The following is a 13,049-nucleotide window of genomic DNA, read 5'->3' as shown; positions in this document are numbered from 1 at the left end:
TCATCAAATTTTGGGCCACTATAAATAGACAGGAATCACATTTTTAGGTTAAGTTTTGGAAGTCAAGCAGTTGTAGCCGTTAATTTTCTATTTTAGGAAATTTGTGATTATTTTCGGATTAAAACATCATAGTTTATCATTTTAATCTTACATTATCAGTTTAATTAGTATTTCTTCTTAGTTTTCTATATTTTCTACTATGAGTAGCTAGACTTTTACTAGGGTTGAACCCAACCCTAGTGTGTAAACCTTATGGGTATTTATTTAATGCGTGTTTATGAATCGGTGTTGATTATTTAGCCTTGTTTATGTTTTATTTTTAGAATTAATGGTTGCAAACATTGATTCATGCCTTTTTGACTTGGTCTTTACATGAGAAAGAGGGACCTATTCTAGGAAAACTTGGCTAACAAGAAATTGGGCTAATTAAGGATTTGATTAGCCTAATTAAAGGGTTTGAACTAGAGATAGGGAAAACCCGACTTGAGCTCATATCAACTATTTAGCTTGATACCCATTTAGGCTTGAAAAAGCCAAATTGGACAAAATCACTCTATGACCGAGAGGTATTTAGTAGGTAACTTAGAGTTGAGAGCTATAATACAACCCTGATCAGTAAAACATGTGTTAACGTTATTAACCCATTAGGCAAACACCTAGGTGAAGGCCACATCCCTAGGCTTTTTAACCATTTGGTAAAAACAACAAAAACAATCATTCGCTTTCTAGTTTCTTCTCATTAGTTTATAATTGTTAGTGATAATTTAGAAGTAGAAAACAAAATTCATTGTTTGGAAGCATAATTTAGTTATTTCATTTGCTCTCATCAAGTATATACCCTAACACCCATATTAAACTCCCTGTGGAAATAGACCCTGACTCTTGTTGGGTACTATTCTACCAACGACTGAATCTACTCACTATTGAATACGGATTGGACGTGGATCAACGAACAGGGCTCTTCATTCTAAATGAGAAAACGTTCTATGCGGTCGAAGCTAAGGAGGCCAGGCTCTAGGAGAAAATAGGAGATTTGGATAAGGATAACTCCGAGCTACTGGAGCGAGTTATTATTATTGAGGACGATAACGCCCGATTACTTGAGCGAGTTGCTGATGTTGAGGCCGAGAAAGCCCAATTGCTCGAGCGTCCATCTAAGTCTCATGCCTCTGAGTTTCTTGACATTCCCCGAGAGAGGTACGAGGACTGGATCCTCACTGAAGACCACTCGAACGTGATTTGTGAGTTGAACAAGACGGGCTTTGTCTTCGAGACGGTTATTAAAGAGGCTCGAGCCCAAGCTCGTGAGGCCCGGCTCGCCTGTGACTATGATCTTGCCACACCTCTGTCTAATTCCGAGGAAGGCAATGAGGAAGGTGTGGATCAACTTGCGGATAGCGCTTGATATGACTTTGCTTACGACCGAGGCGAGGAAGGAGAGTATGGTGGAGGTCAAGGCGGTGAAGACCATTAAATGTTTATCTTTTTTTATTTTTGTTCAAATTTTGGATTGTACCTTTTGTTGGCGTCTTCGAACGCCTTTATAAAAACTTTTCTATGAATACAAAGGTTTGTTTTGGTTTCATATGTACCTTTTGTCTTTGTGCGTTCTTCCTTTTGTACTTATGTTTTGCTTCTGTGTTTTTTCCATTATTATCTTCCACTCGAGTTTAGGCTGAGGGCTGATAAGTGTTAGGCTAAGGGATGATAAGTGTTGTTCGAATGGGTCAAACATGTCGTTGAGTTAGGTCAAGGACGAGGGCTGATAAGTGCAATTCGAGTTGACCGATCATACCTTTTTGTTTAAGAAGTAACCAAGGGCTAATAAGAGTCGTTCGAGCTGTTCTGACGTACCTTAGATTAGGTTGTGGCCGTGGGCCAATAAGAGTTGTTCGAGTTAGTCGAACTTTCTTTTCATTAGGTCGTGGCCGAGGGCCGATAAGAGTTGTTCAAGCTGGTCGAACTTACCTTTCATTAAGTCATGGCCGAGGGTCGATAGGTGTTGTTTGAGTTGAACGTACCATTTTATTTTGTTGCGACCGTGTGCCGATAGGAGTTGTTCAAACTGGTCGAACTTACCTTTGATTGAGTTGTGGCCGAGGGACGATAGGTGTTGTTCGAGTTGAACATACCATTTTGTTTAGTTACGGCCGTGGGCCGATAGGAGTTGTTCGAATTGGTCGAACTTACCTTTGACTGAGTTGTGGCCGAGGGCCGATAGGTGTTGTTCAAGTTGATCGAACGTACCATGTTGGAGAGCAGTTTTAATAAATGTTCATCTTTATTATTTCGGCATCGTTGCTTTGATTACATCATTTTGCCTATAGGTAACTTTTGGAGAAAATTATAAGTTTCGAGTGTTGGCCGGCGTTCCAGTCCCAGTACCAGTATATCTAACCAGCATATCTAGTCCCTTCATTATTCGACTTGGAGATTCTTGAGGAGTCGGGCAATGAAAAATATGTTTGCTCTCGTGTACTCCAACTCGAAGTGTCCCACTCGTCGCCTCATTAAAAATCTCCTTGAGAAAACCTTATTGGGATAAAACTCAAGTGAGGAAAAAAAGAGTACGGCTTACGGGGCATTTCTTATTTTTTAAAAATTGAAGTACTTGAGATGGCTGATATTCCAATTATTTGGTAGGAGATTCCCTTCTATAGTTTCCATTTGGAATGAACCTTTGTATTCTTTGCTTGTGATTTTGTAATGTCCGTCCTAGTTGGTTCCCAACCTGCCTTCTGTGAAGTCCTTGTTTGCTTGGGTCTTGGCTTTGAGTACTTAGTCCCCGATCTTGAGCAATTGAACCTTTACCTCTTTGTTGTAGTAGCGATCTGCTTGCTGTTTTTGTACGACCATACTTATGTATGCCATATCGCGTCGCTCCTCGACCTCGTCAAGGTTTTGTCTCATATTCTCGTCATTATCAGTGCTACTTTCATGGGAGTACCTCAGGCTGGGTTCTCTGACTTCGACTGGTATTACTAATTCTGTTCCATAGACTTGAGAATAAGGTGTCTCTCATGTGATCGTCTTCGGGGTCGTTATGTTCCCTCATAATACTTCGGGGAGTATTTTCGGCCACAGTCCATTGGCGTCCTCGAGTTTATTATTCATGATGTTTAAAATAGATTTGTTGGAGGATTATGCCTGCCCGTTGTCGGCTGGATGGTAAGGAGTTGAAAGTATCCTTTTAATATGCCACTTCTCAAATAACTCGGTGGTTTTTCTTCCCGTGAACTGGGGCCCGTTGTCATAACTTATCTCTTTAGGTAGGCCGAATCGGTAGATGATGTTTTTCCATATGAAGGCGATTATCTCTTGTTCATAAACTTAGCTGAATGATCCTACTCACACTCACTTAGAGAAATAGTTAGTTAAACTAGAAGGAAATTTACATTACCTCGTCTTGGCGGAAGCGGTCCCACGATATCCATTCACCGTTTAATGAAAGGCCCTGGAGAGGTGATGGGGTGGAGGTATTCACCTGCTTGGTGGATTATCGGGGTGTATCTTTGACACTGCTCGTATTTATTCACAAATTCTAGGGCGTCTTTTTTCATGGTGGGCAAATAATACCCAGCCCGTATGAGGCACCTAATAAGTACTCAGTCATCGGACGCAATGACCTTTGTGGACTTCTTCGAGAACGCGCTGGGTTTGGTTCGGGCCTAAGAATTTTGCCAAGGGGTCCACCGTACGTTCTCTTATACAAGTCGTTGTGAAGGAGGTTGTACCTGGCGACCTGCATTCTCATCTTTTTGGCTTCATTTTTTGTTGTTTGGGAGGGTGTTGTCTTGCAAATAGTTTATAATACAATTAAGACAATCCCAAGTTAAATTTATAGATTTTACCTCGATGTGATTCAATGCCGAGTTGAGGAGATGAACTACACTCTTATCCCCGGGAGTTATTCTTTTAGTGGCACGGCCAATTTGGCGACGCCATCTGCTTCGACATTCTGAGTTCGTGAAATTTGGTCGAGCTGGCATTCTTCGAAATTGGGCAGCAATCTACAAATCTCGGTCTGATACTTCTGCAACCTCTGATCTTTGATTTGGAAAGTCCCAGTAACTTGGTTGACTACGAGCTGAGAATCATAATAGAGCTTCAATTGCTTTGCCCCGTACCTGAGTACCAGTCTCAATTCTGCAATTACGGCCTCATACTCGACCTCGTTGTTAGCCATATCTGGGCACCTTATGGATTGGCGAATTATTTTGCCGGTGGGGACCTCGAGCATAAGTCCCATTCCAAACCCGCATGCATTTGACGCGCTAGCGGTGTGTAGTACCCAAAGGTCCTGTGTTCGAAGGAAAGCTTGAGTGGCTTCTTTTTCAGCCTCATACATTTCTTTTGCGCTAAAATCTACGATGAAGTCGGCGAGCACTTGCGGTTTTATTGTTATACGAGGCTGATAAGTGATGTCGTGCTCACTTAATTCAATGGTCCACTTGGCGAGCCTACCCGACAACTCGAGTTTGTGTAATATGCTTCTTAAAGGAAAAGTGGTGACGACCGCGATTGGGTGGCACTGAAAGTATGACCTGAGCTATATCCAAGTGTGTAAAAATGCTATTTGCATAGGAAAAAAATGAGAATATTAATGGTGGGACTCGATGCATCTGGAAAAACAACTATCTTGTACAAGTTAAAACTTGGGAAAATTGTCATTGTCGTTCCTAGTAGTTGCTATCTCACCTCTGTCTACCTTTAATTACTATAAAGCCTATTTAATCAATTCCAAAGGAAGAACTTGATATTTTCTCAATCTCGAATAATTTAATTAAGTCTTATATATTAATACCAGGATTTAACACGGAGACGGTGAAATACAAGAATTCGAGGTTCACAATATGGGATGTGGGTGGACAAGATAAGGTATTCAATAATCAAAAAATCCTAATCAAAGCCGACTACTTTGTCAATCGAAATCCCTATTTTGTAATTTTGTTGTACTAATTTTACAGATCCAGCACCACTTTCTGAACACTCAGGATTTAATCTTTGTGGTAGATAGCAATGATAGAGATGGAATTACATAGGGCTGTCAAAATTGGCATGAGGAGATCAAATGGGCTACACAGTTTGCATCGGGTAGGCAACCATTAACATCCATATATAGAATGCTATTAACGTGTATTGTCTATCACATATGGCAAGAGAGAAATTGGAGAACCTTTCGCAATCAGAAGAGGAGAAGTGAGGACATGGTCGATTAATAATCCAAGAAGTCCATTATCGAGGGAGTTTGAGACCCAACTTAGCAATGAAACTATAGAATCTAACTTCTACCCTTAGCTAGTTTTATCCTTAGATTTGGTGCTGATTAGTTTACCAAGACTTCTAAAGTTGGGGCTACATGTTCAACTCTAGAATGAGAGTGAAGGGTTTTATTATGCTTGTACATATTTTTCTCGGTAATAAAAATTTAAAATTACCAACAAAAAAAAATTTGGCCAAAGCCCAAATGACCCGGCCAACCCGCTCAAAGTTGGGTTGGTTATTGACCCGCCTATTTATTGAACTTAGCCCATCTTGATACAACCCATCTCAACCCATTTAAAGTTGGAAAAAGTTTTAGCCTAAATTGATCCATGAGTAACTTTATCAAAATATCTTAGAAATATTATTTTTTTTTTATTTGATATGTTATATATAACCATAACAAAAGAAAAAAAATTATAAGAAAATAACACATATTAATTAAAGCTTAATAAGGATTGTGCGGGTTGGGTTATGACCCGAATTTTAGCCCATCTTGACCCACCTATTTTAGCCCAAGTAATTGTTGGACGAGTCAAATGACCCGCCAAATTATTGACTCAACCCATTTAAACCCGCCCAAAATCGACTCAATCCGTCCATTTGACACCCCTAGAATTACCAGTATCAAATTCAAGTTGGCTGAAATTAATGATGGTTTATGCAGAAAGAATTAGGAGACGCCGCTATTCTTGTTTTCGCCAATAAAAAAGACCTTCCAAATGCTATGAGTGTTTCAGAAATCACTGATAAACTCGGCCTGCTTTCGCTGTGTCAGCGTTGCTGGTACTATCTCCTGTCCATATTATCTATTTTTGTATGCCCCTTAAAAATAATATTTCATAGCCTTATTTATATTTCTCTTAAATGTCTCGCTTAATTAAAATTAGACCAACAAGGGTGAAACTAATTTTTTTTTTTAAAAGGTAATAAATGCTTCTCATCTTTTAGGTACATCCAGAGTGCTTGTGCAACATCTGGGCCGGGGCTTTATGAAGGTCTTGATTGGTTATCAAATAATATTACTGGCAAGGTAAGAATATTTTGGCCTTTTAGTTTAATTACCTCTTCTCTTTCATCTTTTTCAGCCAACAAAAAAAAGGTTTAGAGCCTGTTTGGATTAGCTGATTTGAAATAGCTGATAAGCATTAGGTGCTGAAAAGTATTTTTAATTGCTGAAACTGATTTAATAAATAAGTAGTTACGTGTTTGGATACAAGTGCTGAAATTGATAATAAGTTGTTGCAGTATTTGATAAAAAAATACTGATAAGTTCTTTTTCTGTTAAAATGACTTAAATAACCTTATAATTATTTACACTTATAAAGGCATAATTTCTTCAAAATTTTAGATTTTAGATCGATTCAAATACAAAATATTCTATTTGTCATTTTATTTTAAATACAATTGTGCTTAGATAAGATAATTTTTATGAAAAATATAATTTATTTTATGATAAGCATATAATCATAAGTTATAATACTTAATAAATTGACAAAAGTTTCTCAGTAAAAAATGAATCTAAATAGGACAAAATATTTGAAGAGAAACAAACATTGTTTTCATCATCACAACACTTAGAAAGCAATACACCAAAAAATTGATATGTCTCATTTATTACATTCAGTTCAAAGATTAATACACAATTACATTGATACAAATATGCAAAGGAATAAAGGATTCGTTTATCTTAAATAGTCAATGAGAATTGCAAACTTGAAGAGCCCGGGGATAGGTTGAAAAAATACTTGAGTTAATGATTATCGATGTAGGAGTTTTGTTCTAAAAAAGAATATTTTAAGGATAAAATAGTAAAAATCTTGGTCAAACTTAAAGTACTTATAAGCTAAAATTCATAAGCTGGGGGTGACCAACTTATGGCTTTTGGCTTATTTTTGACTATAAGCACTTGGCTTATAAACACTTTTAACTTTATCAAACGCGTAGATAAGCCAAAAAGCGCTTATAAACTAGTTTGACCAGCTTATAAGCTTAGCCAAACACCATCTTATTAATTGTAATTTTACTGGGTTAATAAATCATCATTGCAGGCATAAATTCAGAGCTACATTTAGCGTAAGAAGTTCCTGGTCTTTAAATCAAAACGCGTGGGTTGAAATTATTATGCTGTGGCGGATTCTGTTGCGAGACTTTATATGATTTTATATCTATATGATTAATAGCGAGGTCATTCCCATACTTTTGCACAAACTGTTATTTCTTTCTTTTTGTTAAATAATTGGCGCAAAGTTTGAGCTTTTCTTCATACTTTATGTGTGGTTGAAACTTTTTTTCATATTTTTGTAAAGTTTGGATCAATTTATCATAGGAGATTATTACAAAAGAGTATAAGATATATACTCTCTATGCACTGATTTAAAACATTGAATTCACAAATGTATGTGTTTTACCATATAAATGTGACAAATCTACTAGCATACCTGCACTGCATCATGCATGAAAATTCATGAGGTATCATCAAATAATATTGATGGGTTGGGTCTTTTAATTTGTAATTCAAGAACTCCTATTGAATCCTTAAACAGCCTTAACCAAATAAGTCACGTACAGCCCACCTATTTTTACTTCTATTGTCTGCTGAGTATGTTTTTTTTTTAAACCTAGTGTTGGGCTAAAACGTCCGGTAATACTCGCACACCAAACACAACAACAACAACAACCCAGTATAATCTCACTAGTGGGGTCTGGGGAGGGTAGTGTGTACGCAGACCTTACCCCTACCCTGGGATAGAGAGGCTGTTTCCGATAGACCCCCGGTTCTCTCCCTCCAAGAACTCCCCACCTTACTCTTGGGATGACTCGAAATCACAACCTCTTGGTTGGAAGTGGAGGGTGCTCACCACTAGAGCAACCCACTCTCACCAAACACCTAGGCCATGATTAGTTCATTCCCTTGTGAGCTGTCTTGTTGACCTAGCTGTAAGCTGGATTTGGAACAAAAACAAGCTGGATTAGTATTCCGGTTCACAATTCCTGTTTAAAGATCTTTAATGACAGGTTACACAGTACTACACAGGATGTGGATGTACAAAGCCAAATGGAAAGAAGGGTTGAGACTCTGGATTACCAGTCGTCGGTGGGACAAATGCAAGAACAAAGGGATCATAGTTTTTCTCATTTTATATTCATATGATTCGAACTCTTAACCAATTGGTGATGTGTCCACAGTTCAATTCCAAAAAAATCTTGAGAATTCGTCTACTAATATTTGTTTATTACTGTCTCTGTTGCAGTAAATATTTGGTTCAGTTAAATATTCATCTTAGAGATTGTTAGTCAATATAACTGGTGTTTCCAAGTTGAATTAATTTAAGGTTACAGCTAAAAGACTCAAGAAAGGAATAAAGCAATAATATTTTATCCCAAAATTATTTTTTTTATCCATCCTATTATGTAATGTATTTCTCTAGATCTAGCTAGAGGTCTTCTTTCTTGTGTGGTTGTTTGAGACATGTAACTCTATTGGTCAGATCGCATATTATATAACTTATACTAATAGTTTGTATTTACCTCAAAATCGGATAACAATTAAATTTGTAAGTGGTTTTAAGGATACGCGGATTAATTTGATACAAAACGATAAATTGGATTAAAACGAACAAATTGAAATACAGTAAATTCAAACCACGCGGGGAGGATGTCTTCAGCTTTAGTGAACTATTTGCCCTCGATCCGGGCTCACAATGATCAATATTGATGACTAAAAGAAAAGCTTAGAATAACAATGAAAATAATACTATATTGCTTTGGAATGCATGTTACAATGTGCTTAATGAATTATCAGACCCCCTTTTTATATAATAAGGGAATCCTACTCTAAGTATAACTCTATAAAAGGTAAAAAATCTTCTGTTTAATTGATTGTCGGTTCTATATCAATACGTGCCGAGCTCCACGCCGTGATATCCGACTGGTCACGGATATTACGGCCTCCTGTTAGTCGTGCTTGATTGCCCGACGACGCTCTCCGAAGTCCTTCAGGTTTTAGGTCGATCTCGAATCATGACCTCGATATTATTGAGGGTCGATGGTCGGCCCCCGTACTCTGACTCGAGGATATCCTTGCTTCTATTCCGATCTTTCGCAATCATATCTCGAGCTCGTTTTACCTTGTTGGAGGTTGGAGTGTATCATGAGCTCGGTTTTACCCGCACAGAAAGTCTCCTCGTTTCTCGGAAAGTAAGCTGATGAGAAACGACATGAGCGTCCCGATTCCTTCTTCGATACACCGTGACATAAACAACAAAAAACTCGAAACGTCTCGTCAGTCATGTCATAATGGCATTAAATGCATGTCAGCCGCCGGTCGGCTGTCCCTAGAGGCGAAGCGTCACGGCACCACTATAAATAACCCCTCTTTCATTCATTTTTTACTTTATATTAAACCGTCTACCCTCGTACCCTCAGGATTTCACTACTCTCTTTCACATTCTAGCATTTTTACCTCCGGTATTCGAGATCCTTCGAAAACGTTACTCAACATCCACTCAAGTCAACACATCTGAGCCTCTAATTTTCAACCCTTTTCCATCTTCTTCAAGCTTTCTCTTAGAACAATGGCAAAAACCTCAAAATATGTCCCCCAAAAGGTTACTTCTACCTCCCAAACGACTGTCGGAACCAATGAGACCACTTCCGATGTGGTCGACCACGGGAGATCCACTACTAACATGGCCATCGACGAATCGGCTCCCGAACCTCCCTTGAAGATGTTCATTCCCGTGGGGTTGTTCGATTGCCAATGACTTCAAGGTCGAGAAACCCTTCCCGGTGCAGGGTCGGTGCGAGGAGGCATCGAGGTATATTTCCTCGATCACCAAAGACGATCTCCCCTTAGTCCGAAAAGACTATAACTGGACTAAAAAGGACATAGTGGTCCCCGACCCTGAGGAGGCCATTACTACTTACGTTGAGGGATAACTAAGTGTCTATACTTAGCCTTTTACGTTGGGCCAGGTGGATTCGGTCATCTTGGACTTCTGCAAGAGGTATGAGTAATGTCTCGGCCAAATTCACCCCTCACTATGGAGGATTGTGATCCTCCTCCAATTTTTTGTGGATAAAATCGATTCGTTCGCCTTCACCATCGACCATCTACTCCGTTTATACAGTCCCGAATCTTTAGGGGGGACTGATAAAGCTTGTTCGTCGGGCCAGCAAAGCCCTATTTTCAAGCATCGACGAGGACCGGGATCGAGGCTGGCAGGGTCATTTTGTCCAAAGAGGACCTCGGATTTGATTCCGGTCGAGTTCAGGCCATTCCCCGAGATGTGGAATGCATCATGTAAGTAAAAACTTTCCTTCGAATGTTTATTCTGTGTTCATCCCTCTTTTTCTCATTGGTATCCGTGGTGGTGCAGCCGTTTCCGGAGTCCCAAATGTTGTTCCTCGATTCAAGGAGTGGGTTGAAGGTATCGTCTCACAAATGCCCTACTCCGAGCGCTCATGGCGCAAACTCTCGAAAGGTCGTTGGGAGGCCCGTTCCTATGGTAAGAATTTCCCGAGTAGGTTGTGTTAGGATTCTTCTCTCAGCCTTATGTTCTTATTATTATTTTTTTACTTCCCTTTTGTAGGTTTGCCTAAAACCGTCGAGCTTAGGCCCTCGGTCGGGGACGAGGACTTACCTGCAGGTTCATCCGCTTCGGGAAAGACCGGGGCCACAACAGCGGAGAAGAAAAGAAAAAGGGCCCTGAGTTCACCAAGCTCGGAGAAAAAGAAAATGAGAAGAAGGTTGGTTCGTAAGCCAAAGGAAACCTCCAGCTCCCGAGTTCTTGACTCGGAATCACTTCTCCCTCTTAGAGATGAGCCTGAGAAGGACGGCATCTTCATGGCCCATGTTCCATCTGTCCTCGAGGAGCGGGTGGAAGCCGGGGGGAAACAGCTGAAGCTGATCCCCCTCAAGTTTGCGAGGCTGATGCCGAGGTAAGGGCCGAGGATTCGCGAGATGCCGGTCCTGCCCCGCCCGATATTATAGATATTTCGAGATAGCCTTCGTTCACGGAATTAATGTTTGATGAAGCCCGAACGACGAAGGAGCGATCCCATAAGGAGGCCCATGGAGCGGATGATCCCCTCCAAGGCTTTTTTGACGATATAGGCTCATCCGTACCGGAGGATTTTACCGGGTTGGGTGACTTAGAGGTACCAAGGAAAAGTCCACCTTTGGAGGTTGGCGGGTCGAGCTCGAGCTCGAGCCCGAAATTAACCAACTGGTTCCCTGCTCTAAGCACGGTTCCTGGTCGAAGTGGGCCATCTGTAACACCCCGAAAAATTTTGACGTACTTAAGCGCTATTAAGAAAGTTGATGTGCGCTAATTATATTATTTTGTGTGCAGACGAGGACTATTAATATGATGGATATCAATTTGTTATGATAATGAGTTTACGAGTCATATTATAAGTAATGTGGGGTCTAAGGAAAGCCCTAAGTCCAAGTCAAGTTGTAAATTACATGATAGGCTAAAAGTTCCAAATGAGTACGCACAAGACCAACCTTTGGACGAGCATATCTACACACACACACACACACACACACACACACACACACACACATATATATATATATATATATATATATATATATATATATATATATATATAAGGAGTTATGTGATGGATGACCTATAAAATTAAAGCTCTTCGAGTCTAGTTTCTAACGCTTCACATTGTTCGTCATTTGGACACTCCTACAAAAAGTTATGACCAAATTAACAAAGGCTAGTAGAAGGTGATTCTGCGGCCAATTCTGCGATCACAGAATCATTCTGCGGGCCGCAGAAGTGGTATGCGGACCACAAAACTGGTCGCAGAATGGATCGGTGCAGCCCAGTTTTGGGCACCTATTTCACTGTCAATTGTGCGACCAGCATACCCATTCTGCGGTCCATTATGCGACCGCAGACCTGATTTTGGAGGGTTAATTTTTTTATTTTCATAACCCGACCCCATTTTGATAAATAGGCTTTGGGGCTTATTTTGGGGCAATTATCTGAGATTTTTTAGAGAGAAGTGAGAGTGTTCTAGAGAGAGGAAGTAGATGAAGTGTTTTGTTCATCAAGATCTTGCCCAAGCTTTGAAAGCCAACAAGGAAATCTCACAAGATCTTCACTCAAGAGGTAAGATTCAAACCCCTAGTCTTCAATTTCGAATTTGGGTAGAAGATGGTTGATTAATAGTATGATTCTTGGGTATGAGAGTATTATTTATACAAGCATGTACCAATAAGTTTTGTGGGAAGATTGTTGAGCTCAAATGGGTAAAGATTGGATTGAGGAGTGAAGGAAATCTTGTAGAAGAACCTTGTAGTTAAATTTGCACACCTAGTGTTTGATAAAATGTACAAATGAGTTGAAACCATGAATATCTTCCTAATTTGTGTTCAATTTTGTTATGTCTCAAAAGAGATTGGGATTGCTAGAATTTTCGGAATGATATAATAATTTAAGGAAAGCTCAAAGCAAGGTATGTTGGCTAAACTACTCTCTTAGATTGGGATTACACTTCCACCCGCATACATTGGGGTGAGGCGGCAAGGCCTCTTTGTGTAGAGCTTTTGGTATTGTGGAATACACCTCCACCCGCATATATTGGGATGAGGCGGCAGGACCGCTTTGTGTAGGGATTGTGGTATTGTGATACATCTCCACCCGTATATATTGGGGTGAGGCGGTAGGACCACTTTGTAAAAAGATTGTGGTATTATGATGCACCTCCACCTGTATATATTGGGGTGAGGCGGCAGGACCGCTTTGTGTAGGGATTGTAGT

The 13,049-nt window shown here is 39.8% G+C and overlaps 1 pseudogene; it reads left to right on the top strand.

Annotated features, from left to right (window-relative positions):
- Nucleotides 1–252: 252 nt before the first annotated feature.
- Nucleotides 253–11,209, top strand: LOC142171938 (ADP-ribosylation factor 2-B-like; annotated as a pseudogene).
- Nucleotides 11,210–13,049: the final 1,840 nt, after the last annotated feature.

The sequence above is a fragment of the Nicotiana tabacum genome, chromosome 17 (genome assembly GCF_000715075.1).
Source record: "Nicotiana tabacum cultivar K326 chromosome 17, ASM71507v2, whole genome shotgun sequence".
NCBI classification, from domain to species: Eukaryota; Viridiplantae; Streptophyta; class Magnoliopsida; order Solanales; family Solanaceae; genus Nicotiana; species Nicotiana tabacum.
Note: the sequence above shows the minus strand (reverse complement) of the source record. Positions and strands in the feature narration are given on the sequence as shown.